The sequence below is a fragment of the Oncorhynchus clarkii genome, chromosome 17 (genome assembly GCF_045791955.1).
Source record: "Oncorhynchus clarkii lewisi isolate Uvic-CL-2024 chromosome 17, UVic_Ocla_1.0, whole genome shotgun sequence".
Taxonomy (NCBI): Eukaryota; Metazoa; Chordata; class Actinopteri; order Salmoniformes; family Salmonidae; genus Oncorhynchus; species Oncorhynchus clarkii.
In genome coordinates this window covers 16,802,930-16,813,628 of record NC_092163.1, presented here as the reverse complement: position 1 = coordinate 16,813,628, position 10,699 = coordinate 16,802,930, and the positions used below count along the sequence as shown (strand labels likewise).

Genomic DNA, 10,699 nt, shown 5'->3' with positions numbered 1-10,699 from the left:
CAGAAAAACAAAACAAATATGGGGATGAGGTTGGATGGGCTATTTACAGATGGTCTCTGTAAGCTGCTCTGACAGCTGACGTTTGGAAGGAACTGGAAGGCAGCAAAAGGGGGTGTTGGCTTTAGGGATGACCAGTGAAATATACTTGCTAGAGCGCGTGTTACGAGTGTTGCTATGGTGACCATTGAGCTAAGATATGGCGGAGCTATACCTAGCAAAGACTTATAGATGACCTGGAACCAGTGGGTTTGGCGACAAATATGTAGCGAGGACCAGCCAATGAGAGCATACAGGTCGCAGTGGTGGGTAGTATATGGGGCTTTGGTGACAAAACGGATGGCACTGTGATAGATTGGATGCAGTCTGAGTAGAGTTTGAGGCTATTTTGTAAATGACATCGCCGAAGTCAAGGATTAGTAGGATAGTCAGTTTCACGAGGGTATGTTTGGCAGCATGAGTGAAGGAGGCTTTGTTGTGAAATAGGAAGCCGATTCTAGATTTAACTTTGGATTGGAGATGCTTAACTTGTTTGGGATAAGGGGCAGCATTTTTACTTTTGGATGAATAGCGTGCCCAGAGTGAACTGCCTTCTACTCGGCCCCAGATGCTAATATATGCATATCATTATTCGTCTTTGAGTATAACAGAACTCATATGGCAGGCAAAAACCTGAGAAAAAATCCAAACAGGAAGTGGGAAATCTGAGGTTCGTAGTTTTTGAACTCACCCCTATCGAATACACAGTGGGATATGGGTTATTTTTCACTTCCTAATGCTTCCAATAGATGTCAACCGTCTTTAGAACGTTGTTTCAGGCTTCTACTGTGATGTGGGACCGGATGGGAGCTCTTTGGGTCAGTGGTCTGCCTACAGCCTCGTTCTCAGTCGCGCGCTTTTACTTGAGGTTGCTCTCGTTCCAGTGCATTTCCACAGACAATGGAATTCTCCGGTTGGAACATTATTTAACTTTTATGATAAAAACATCCTAAAGATTGATTCTATACTTAGTTTGACAAGTTTCTTCGACCTGTAATATAACTTTTTGAACGTTTCGTCCGAATGGACCAGATCGCACTTCTGGATTGTTTATCAAACGCCCTAACAAAAGAAGCTATTGGACATAAATGGACATTACCGAACAAAACAACCATTTATTGTGGAACTGCGATTCCTGGAGTGCATTCTGATGAAGATCAAAGGTAAGTGAATATTTATGAATTATGTTGATTACCCAACATGGCGGATATTTCTCCGGCTGGTTTGGGCTCTGAGCGCCGTTCTCAGATTATGCTTTTTCCAGAAAAGTTTTTTGAAATCTGACACAGCGGTTGCATTAAGGAGAAGTATATCTGAAGTTTCATGTATAATAGCTGTATTTTCATCAACATTTATTATGAGTATTTCTGTGAATTCATGTGGCTCTCTGCAATATCACTGCATGTAACTACCAAATCTAACACGGCAATGTAAAATAATATTTTTGAACATAAATATGAACTTTACCGAACAAAACATACATGTATTGTGTAACATGAAGTCCTATGAGTGTCATCTGATGAAGATCAAAGGTTATTGATTAATTCTCTCTCTATTTGTGCTTTTTGGGACTCCTCTCTTTGGCTGGAAAAATGGCTGGGTTTTTCTGTGAGTTGGTGGTGACCTAACAATCGTTTGTGGAGCTTTCACTGTAAAGCCTTTTTGAAATCAGACACTGTGGCTGGATTAACGATAATTTTGTCTTTAAAATGGTGCCTTTAAAATGTTTGAGAAATTAGATTTATGAGATTTCTGTTGATTTGTATTTGGCGCCCTGCAATTTCATTGGCTGAGGTGTACCTGTGACCAGCTCGGAAACCAGATTGCATAGCAGAGAAGGTACGGTGGTATTTGTTTGTTCTGTTTGTTCACTTGGCTTTCAAATACTTTAGAAATGCAGGGCAGGATGGATAGAGGTCTGTAACAGTTTGGGTCTAGAGTTAATTAAAACAAAAAATTTTAACCTCTATTTAACTAGGCAAGTCAGTTAAGAACAAATTCTTATTTTCAATGACGGCCTAGGAACAGTGCCTGTTCAAATGACAGATTTGTACCTTGTCAGCTCGGGGGTTTGAACTTGCAACCTTCCAGTTACTAGTCCAACGCTCTAACCACTAGGCTACCCTGCCGCCCCAAGAGTGGGATGACCACGTCCGCTTTCCAATCTTCAGGAATCTCGGGCGATAAGAAAGAGGTTGAACAGACTAGTAAATAGGGGTTGCAACCATGGCAGTGGATAATTTTCAGAAGAGAGGGTCCAGACTGTCTAATCCAGCTGATTTGTAGGGATCCAGATTTTGCAGCTCTTTCAGAACATCAGCTATCTGGATTTGGGTGAAGGAGATGTTTTCAATGACGAGACTCTTAGTTAGATAGCAAATGTTCATTTTTTCCCAAAATATTATTTGTGTAGACGAAATAGCCAAACGTGATGAACAAAACGGAGCTAAGAAAAACATTTTTTTTTTTCCAAATTAGCTCCATAATATCAACAGAAACATGGCAAACGTTGTTTAGAATCAATCCTCAAGGTGTTTTTCACATATCTATTCGATAATCTATCAGTGGTGGCAGTTGCCTTCTCATCAAAAGAAAACGGAAAAATACTGCAGCTGGAGATTACGCAATAATTGCGAGGGAGGACACCAAGCGACCACCTGGTAGATGTAGTCTCTTATGGTCAATCTTCCAATGATATGCCTACAAATACGTCACAATGCTGCAGACAACTTGGGGAAAACGTGGAAAACGTAAGCTGACTCCTAGCTCCTTCACAGCCATATAAGGAGTCATTGCCATGAGGCGGTTTAAAAAAATGCGGCACTTCCTGATTGGATTTTTATCTGGGTTTTTTCTGTAACATCAGTTCTGTGGCACTCACACACAATATCTTTGCAGTTTTGGAAACGTCAGTGTTTTCTTTCCAAAGCTGTAATTATATGCAAAATATCTTGTTTAAAACGGGAACGTTTTTCATCCAAAAATTAAAATAGCGCCCCCTATATCCAAGAAGTTAAGAACACATTCTTATTTTCAATGACGGCCTAGGAACGGTGGGATAACTGCCTTGTTCAGGGGCAGAACGACAGATTTTCACCTTCTCAGCTCGGGGGATCCAATCTTGCAACCTTACAGTTAACTAGTCCAAAGCAATAACGACCTGCCTCTCTCTCGTTGCACTCCACAAGGAGACAAGGAGCCTGTTACGCGAATGCAGTAAGCCAAGATAAGTTTAATGCTAGCTAGCAACTTATCTTATAAAAAACAATCATAATCACTAGTTAACTACACATGGTTGATGATATTACTAGATATTATCTAGCGTTGCATATAATCTGACTGAGCATACAAGTATCTAAGTATCTGACTGAGCGGTGGTAGGCAGAAGCAGGCGCGTAAACATTCATGCAAACAGCATTGTTGTGCGTCAAACATTGCGCTGTTTATGATTTCAAGCCTATCAACTCCCGAGATGAGGCTGGTGTAACCGAAGTGAAATGGCTAGCTAGTTAGCGCGCGCTAATAGCGTTTCAAACATCACTCACTCTGAGCCTTCTAGTAGTTGTTTCCCTTGCTCTGCATGGCTAACGCTGATTCGATGGTGGCTGTTGTCGTTGTGTTGCTGGTTCGAGCCCAGGGAGGAGCGAGGAGAGGGACGGAAGCTATACTGTTACACTGGCAATACTAAAGTGCCTAAAAGAACATCCAATAGTCAAAGGTTAATGAAATACAAATGGTATAGAGGGAAAGAGTCCTATAATTCCTATAATAACTACAACCTAAAACTTCTTACCTGGTAATATTGAAGACTCATGTCAAAAGTTACCACCAGCTTTCATATGTTCTCATGTTCTGAGCAAGGAACTGAAACGTTAGCTCGTACATAGCACATATTGCACTTTTACTTTCTTCCCCAACACTTTGTTTTTGCATTATTTAAACCAAATTAAGTTAAAATAAAAGTGTTCATTCAGTATTGTTGGAATTGTCATTATTACAAATAAATAAAATATATATATATATATATATATATATAAATATATATATATTTTTTTTTTAAATCGGCCAATTAATCCAATAAATAAATCGGTATCGACGTTGAAAAATCATAATCGGTCGACCTCTAATGGACTCCAACCTGAAATGCAAGCCGATGTTACTTCAACTCAAGATAGAGTGTAACATTGGCTGGTTGACAATAGTGCTGGAGCAACCTTTACAAACTCAGCTTTTGCTAATGTTATGAGGTTGTTTTTATTACTTCATCAAGATAACGAAACAGAGCAAGAAGTTTATCAGGACCAGGACGAATGGGAGTCCAGGAAGAGCTTCAAGGCGCCAAGCGAAGATTCCAGTATCTACTATTTAGGCATTGGACTGCCTTGTTCCAGTACTATTATAGTCTAACAAAACTATCAAAGCGTCGAGGACTCAACGAAATGAAACCGACAGAAGAAAAAGGCAAACAGTTGGTCTCCTGAATGGAGCCAGTTGACTGCATTCCCTCAAGGTTGCTCTGACATTGACTGACTGCCTTTCACTGCTGCCAACAACAGCAGAGAGAGACAGGATCTGTCAAAAGAAAAAAAGCAGAACGCACAACAGTTTGAGAAAGAGGAAAAATAATATAGCTCAGATCTGATATGTTTGAAAGATGCTGCGAGGAGAGAGACTGGGGGGGGGGCAACTTACTAATGCCTTCATGAAATGGCTGACAAGCTGGATGAGAAATTGAGCTAATGTGCAATAAGACAAGCAGGCCATCTTATCAAGGTACTGAAGTTACCCCATAAGTAGTTTATTACAAAAATGTTTTGGCATTTAGTGCCATGTTCAACTCATGGAAATCTGAAGTCTTGTAAGATTCTGAGAAAAACAGCTAACGTGCATGTAGGCTAAATGCAAACATGGACTCCAACCTGAAATGCAAGCCAATGTTGAAATATTTTTCCATTCAAAAGTGAAGTGCACAAACAAGTTCTCAATTGCCATGTGTGCTAAAGCACTGTCAACACTACACAGTCAAACTATGCCAACTATGAATGCCATTCATGTCACTGGGCTGATTTGTATTTATTTTTTACATTTAACCTTTATTCAGACGTGAGCGGAGATGTTGGCAGGTATGTTCAAAATAAACAAAGCCTAAACCTGACCTGGAAAAGTCTTAGCACACATGTGACTTATCCCACAGCATGTAGCCTAATATAACTTAGTTATCCACATAACTGCAAAACAAGCATTGGCTATCCCAGAGAATTTTTAAGAGTAAGTTGTCATTACATTGTTTAATATTCTGACACAAACAGTACGGTAAGTCCAGCTTCTCACTGTCCTCGACATGTGTTGATGCCTCTCCTCACGTCTCTCCAATTAGCCAACATAACGGGGAGGCGGGAGAGGGAGGCCCCCACCGGTCCCCGCCTCGACACCGACTGGACATTCCCCTAGATTGCTGCCAGACAGTTCCTGCCTGGACTCCCCCTCCTGACCCCCACCCCTGTGCCCCTGCCAGGCCCTCCCCTCTAACACGGACCGGACGTGCGCAGGCAGGCTGCACCATCGTTAGTTACAACCTACTACATTATGGGTCCTGGCCGATCGACTTCACCCACACCGTCCACATAAGCAACGGTTACGGCACTGGGGCCCTTGGGGGAGGATATTTCCATTTCCCACTTTCAACCTCTCCTGGCCTCACACACACGAGAGGCCGACTCCCCTTGAAGTAATGACATATTGATTTAGTTTACTTTCAAGGAAGACTGCCTTAGTAGGAACTGACAAGTGTTGGCAGAAAAATAACTAAAAACTAGCCGCCAGCGTCCACCCCATTGAAAGATCTTCAATTCATTCCAATTTTGATTACATTACATTCGTCAGACAACAGCTGTTTGGCCCAAGCTTTACCCCAGGATTTATAAAGAACACCATACTGCTATAGGATAATGGGTTTGGCAGAAGGCCTCATTGAATTAAGTTGATTTCACTGTTGATGCCCCTCTACCGCCAGGCCCTGACCAGCCTTAGCCATGACGGCCCATTGGCACACAGAGAGAGCATGTCATCCATCAGGACTGAGTTGTTTTTTTGGTTTTAAAAGCTCGTAATCGCCAGGCTTAGTATTGCGGCGGTGCGCGGCAGCCTGGGCGAGACTGAGATCAGTGTGGGATGTGGATGGATAGACTGAGGCAAATAACACCCTGTGGGTTTGCCTACTCTGCTCATGATGTTTTGTCTGCAAGGCTGTTGAGGACATCGATGGAGATAATCCAAAACGGCTTGTGTTCTTACATCCACCTCAGGCAGCCTTCACTCTAATTTCAAACAAATTATCCTTCTGAACAGGAGATAAGGAAGGGTTTTGGTGTAGTGTTGCTAGGCAGCCATCCCTCGGCTCCTTTACAAGACTAATCAAAACAAACGTGTCGTAATCAGTCCGGGAATGAAACAGCTCCCTCTCCAGTTCCATGCATATTTCATTCCCTAAGCACAGCTCTACATTGTTTTATAACATCTATCAAAACTGTCAAGTCAAATATTTTAATAAAGAATGCTTTTTTTCATTAAAAAATAAATACAAATTGTAACGGAAGGCAAAACAATACCTGTAGGTTACAGAAATGTCATAAGTAGCCAACATCCTCATCATGTTAATACAACATGCCAAGTCAGTCCCTACACTGCCCCTTCCATCCCCATTGCCCCATCACCTGCTGTTGTCTGGAGAGGGTAATGTGTCCGCATGTCTCCAATCCCAAACAGTTTATGCATATTTTACGACTTATTTTTATTTTTGGTCTTCGGCGAGGGTTTTTCCCAGCTGTTCGCAGAGCCGAAGTCTACGCCCCATCGCCGGCCATTGGTCAACAGTAGGGATACTTCAAATAAGTGTCTGTTGTCCATAAACGATGTTCAAAAAACACTTGAGAAATACTGCACCAAACATCTTAGATGTCAAATTAAAGTGACTAAGTGTTGAGTTATCCTAGATTCATGAGTATTTTAAGGAATTGTATACTGGTTAAGGCATCTCCAAATGGACAAAGAGTACTATTGTAGCCTTTTCTCATTTTTCAAGAGAAGGTCTTTTAAGGGAGTATGCGAGCAAACTCGTTCAGCCAGCTGAACCAAAGCATGCAGAAACCTTAAGCCACCAAACAGTATGGCAACCGACATAACTCCCCTTCACCAGCGACTGGCTTTCTCCCCACCCCCTTTTCACTTCCACTGAGTACATACAGACCCCTAAAACGTCTTTACAATTTTCCCATCCCCTCCCCCTTGTATGCCCCCACCAGGGGGGTTGAACAGGGTTGGCGAAGGAGGGGGGTGCCCGTCCCCCTGACCCTGGGGGAGAGGAAGGTTGCTGGGGTGGAGGGTTCAGGGGCTGTCAGCTGGGCTGAGGCGTTGCAGGGTGGAGGAAGAGGGGAGGCACCTTTACGAACTGATTAAGAACTGCAGCGGATTAACCAACTGGCAGCCAGAGCCTTCAGCTTGACATTAATGGTCACACTCCTCCCGGTAAATACGTTAAGCATACTATATACCCACCATGTTCCCCCACTCCCGGTCTCTCTCACTGCTCGCTATGCATTTCATTATTGCCCCACTGGTGTCTGACGATTGAGATAAGATGGGGGGTGGGGACTACAGGATCTACTCCACCACTTTGGTATGGGAGGATGCATACGGATAGCATGGGGAAAGCGACAGTTCAATCACAACTCATACCTTCCTCTACTGTATGAAAAGGGGGTAGTGATGTCTAACAAATAAACAAACACTGCCCAGTGCAGTCCACATTATTGTAGCAATTTGATGGAATGTAATCAGAGGAATAACAATGAACGGTCTCAAATATTATGGTGTGTGTGGTCTGCCTTTAGCCTACATTTCAAGATCAATGATACAATCAACTGACTTATGATGAAAGTATTCGCAGTTCAAGAAAAGCTGCTCTGTTCCTACAACACACATGTATTCGCTAGAATCATGAGAGCCAGTCAATTCCAGTGTCATTTCAACCCGCGCTAAACCGACCACTAATTAGATTATGATATAATCTGCCTCTGGTGTTCCTGGTTTGCGATTCTGAACACAAAACCTTCGTGCATTTCCATCCAAACCCATGGATAAATCATGGTTTGTATTTTAGAGAAGGCAACCCCTGTCAATAACAGCTAACGTTACTAACGAGTTCTCATCAAATTCTTTATAACCGTGAAACTATGATGATCAGCAATGCGCGTTACCCTTGTAGTTATATTTAAAACTTCAGCTTGTTGGCATCAAGTCTTATCAGCCTAGCTACTATCATTGACATTGGCTCGTTGACTGTAAAGCAAAAATAAATACCGACTCGGCTCAGTGTAATGTCATGGTGGTAGGAATTTAACTTGCCATCTAACATAGCTGACGTTACCCTTTCCCATAATGTATTGCTATAAATCATCATCTAATACAAGCTAGTAAATAAAAGCAACGTAACTATGAAAACTGGAACAGTAGAAAAACACTAACGGTAGTGTTAGTGCTCGAGTCACATAATAATAGAACACAATGTGGCGGCTTGTCAAACAAGCTGTGGTTTTGGATATCAATAAAGTATTCCTTACCTTGCGTAATCACACGTTGAGCTTTGGCAGCTTTCAATACAGAGTTGGTGCATGAAAGAGAACGATGCAGAAAAGCATTCTGCTGTGCCTTTTCCGAAAAATACCCGTAAATTACAAATCAGGAATTCAGTCTTCGCAGTTATCCAGCTAGCTAGCATTAGCCAAGTGCAGCTATCTTGCTGCAGGGGCTTACTGACTGACTGGATAACTGTTTGAGCAGCTTAATAACAAAAATACCGAGATCGATACTTGAAATACACACAGTAAGAAATGTGTATTTTAGCGCAACGATGCACTAAAAGTAAAATTTTCGCAACAAAAAAAACATGCTAAACGTAAGTATCACGATATAGAAACAAAAGCAGCAAAACGAAAAAGCAAGAGAAACAATTCCGACTCAAAAAGTAGCGGAGTTAACGTTAACGTTAGCTAGTTGGCATTAGTCATCGACTGTTGTAAGGAGTAATTTGCAAATGAAAGAAAATAGGCAGATTTCAGTAAATTGTCGACGAAAATGGCTAGCTAGCTAGGAAACTTGGGTTAAAGTGCAAAATGAAATTATTTGTGTTTAGGCCGCTAGCTGAGGAGCTAGCAGGTTAGCAACAACATCTGACCGACGACCTTGCTACTACGAATGCAAATTGAAAAACGAATCCAAGAAAATACATTCTCGAAAAATCCAAATGTAGGAGTGGACAGTCATAATGCGTTCAGTGAGCTCTCGTTGACAGCGTTCTTGCAGCCATTTTGTTCAAACTAAGACCGCTCGCTCTCTCCTCTGAGCAGAAATAATGTAGGAAGTGGCCCCCATGCCCAAGCAGCCAATCCACGTGATCTCCCACTAACAACACAGCATGATCCAGCCCCGTCGTACCCTTGACAATAGCAGTCTGATTTGCTCACTAGAATAAATGATGGACAGGCAGATAGAGGCTGATAAAATAGTGCATGTCTTATTTGCAGCCTACCTTGGGCACTCTTCAGTTGCATATGTGTGGTAATCACTACCATATAGGTTATTTCTGTAGGCCATGTACATCATCAATACGTTTATATTTATGGCAATGCAAAATAACACATTGAGTTCTGTGAATAAAAGGCTAAATCGTTTCAGTAATGTATCAACATAGTATGTGATTAGTTTGCAAATTAGAAGTTTATGCTAGAAGAATACATATTTTTACAAGGGCCCTTGATTCTATCACATAACCTCCCTCAAAATCTTGAAGTCCACCAAGAAGGAGCATATTTAAATTCCAGACTAATTAACAATTGATTGATGAAGGACGACTATTCCCCTTGTTCAGCTTCTCAGATTCAAGAAAGGATTCTGGCCCCAACTCATTCTCAATGCCTCTTTTCTTATGGAAATGACCATGCATTGTGCAGCATGCACACAGTGTGAATAGGTCAAAGTTGTGGTCCACAAGGGGGGGGACTGACCAGTGAGAACAGCCTAGCCTAGACTGCACAGCCCCATAGATCACAGCAGAGACTGTCAATGAGAAAGCCAGAGGCCAGACAAAGTTTCTTCCTATTCAAGGCAAGCTGCCCAAAGCTATTGTGAAATTCAACTCTAGCTGAATGGGGAAAACAGCTGTTTAAACTTGGGGGTTAAGGGAGGTGAGCAGAGAAGGCTGCATTCCTTGGAGTTTGCATGTGATAACAAACTTGTAATACTGCCACACACACAGTGAGCTCCAAAAGTACCACTAGGAGGTTATAATACAGACTGCCAGCTTTAATTTGAGTGCATGTTCATCCATATTGGGTGAACAGTTTAGAAATTACAACCCTTTTTGTACATAGTCCCCCCCCCATTTTTGGGGACCAAATGTATTCTGGCAAATTCACTTTTATGTGTATTAAAGTAGTAAAGAGTTAAGTATTATGTCCCATATTCATTGCACGCAATGACTACATACATCAAGCTTGTGACTACACATTTGTTGGATGCATTTGCTGTTTGTTTTCGTTATGTTTAAGATTATTTTGTGCCCAATAGAAATTAATTGTAAATCATGTATTGTGTCATTTTAGAATCA

At 41.8% G+C, this 10,699-nt stretch overlaps 1 protein-coding gene across 2 annotated transcripts in view; it reads right to left on the bottom strand.

Annotated features, from left to right (window-relative positions):
• LOC139370357 (trinucleotide repeat-containing gene 6C protein-like) overlaps nt 1-9,438 on the bottom strand; it is a 75,826-nt gene extending 66,388 nt beyond the window's left edge. For both annotated transcript variants that reach the window (XM_071109786.1, XM_071109785.1), the window contains exon 1: nt 8,655-9,438. The gene's annotated coding sequence lies outside the window, so the exon portion shown is untranslated. The remainder of the gene's footprint in view (nt 1-8,654) is intronic.
• Nucleotides 9,439-10,699: the final 1,261 nt, after the last annotated feature.